At 46.2% G+C, this 1,209-nt stretch overlaps 1 non-coding gene across 1 annotated transcript; it reads left to right on the top strand.

Annotated features, from left to right (window-relative positions):
- The first annotated feature begins 897 nt into the window (after positions 1–897).
- On the top strand, positions 898–1,004 carry LOC120279684. The gene has a single exon (XR_005541991.1). It is a non-coding gene; the product is annotated as a small nucleolar RNA R71 (small nucleolar RNA).
- Positions 1,005–1,209: the final 205 nt, after the last annotated feature.

Consider the following 1,209-nt stretch of genomic DNA (forward strand, 5'->3'; position numbering starts at 1 on the left):
TAATCTAGGGGATAAGGGCTTCTTGGCTTGAAAGGTGGGGCCACCACCTCCTTCTCTTTTCTTGTTCCCTCCTCAACCTCTATGACCTCGGTTGCATCTACATTGGGCCTCACACTCGGAAGCCTACCCTCAACCTTAAGACCACTTTTAAAAGTGATCACCTTCACATGCTCTCTAGGATTGGTCTCGGTATTACTTGGCAAGCTTCCTTGTGGTCTCTTCGATAGAGACTTCACAATTTGCCCCACTTGATTCTCAAGATTGTGCAAGGAAGTGGTGTGGTTGCGAAGTGTAGCTTCGACTGATTGAAACATTGTATCTGATGATTGCACAAATCTAGTTAAGGCCTTCTCTAAATCGGTCATTCGAGTCTCCAAGTCTGAAACTCGGTTCTCCATGGTGGAAACCTGGCGGTGCCATGGCGTTTTATGGTCCTTGGTTGCTTCACAAAAAATTGGGATGATTCTTCCAACCTGGATTGTAGGTGTTGCTATATGGATTCCCTTGGTTCCTCATTGCATTACCCACAAAATTGACTTTCTCCACCAAAGATGCATTACCAATAGAGATCGGGCAATTGGATGGAGCATGTCCTCCACCACACCCGGTGCAAGTATCACAGCCGCCACCCTATTGGAAGTGAGAAGGTCTAACTTCTTACTCAATGATTCCACTTGGGCCGCCAAAGAGGTTACCGCATCTATTTCATGGATCCCGGCCACCTTTTTCCTTTCCTGTTCATTCCATTGATAACTATTCATGGCCATGTCTTCCACTAACTGTCGAGCTTCTTCTAGGGTTTTACTCCCCATTGTACCTCCTGCGGCGGCATCTAGCAATTGCCTTGTACTCGGATTCAACCCATTATAGAAGGTTTGGATAATCATCCATTGGGGAAATCCGTGTTGTGGGCACCTCCGCAAAATATCCTTGAAGCGCTCCCATGTCTCAAACAATGATTTCTACTCCATCTGTACAAACAACGATATCTCATTGCGAAGCTTGGCCGACTTCCCCGGAGGAAAGTACCTAGCAAGAAAAGCTTCTACCATCTCATTCCATGTCGTCATGGGAGCTTTGGCTAAGGAATGAAGCCACTGCTTGGCTCTTCCCTTGAGAGAGAATGGTAAAGTCATCAATATAATAGCATCATCCGATACACCATTGGTTAATCACCCACAAGTGTACGGGGTCACCAAGTAATACCTT

This window comes from Dioscorea cayenensis, chromosome 16 (genome assembly GCF_009730915.1).
Source record: "Dioscorea cayenensis subsp. rotundata cultivar TDr96_F1 chromosome 16, TDr96_F1_v2_PseudoChromosome.rev07_lg8_w22 25.fasta, whole genome shotgun sequence".
Lineage (NCBI taxonomy): Eukaryota > Viridiplantae > Streptophyta > Magnoliopsida > Dioscoreales > Dioscoreaceae > Dioscorea > Dioscorea cayenensis.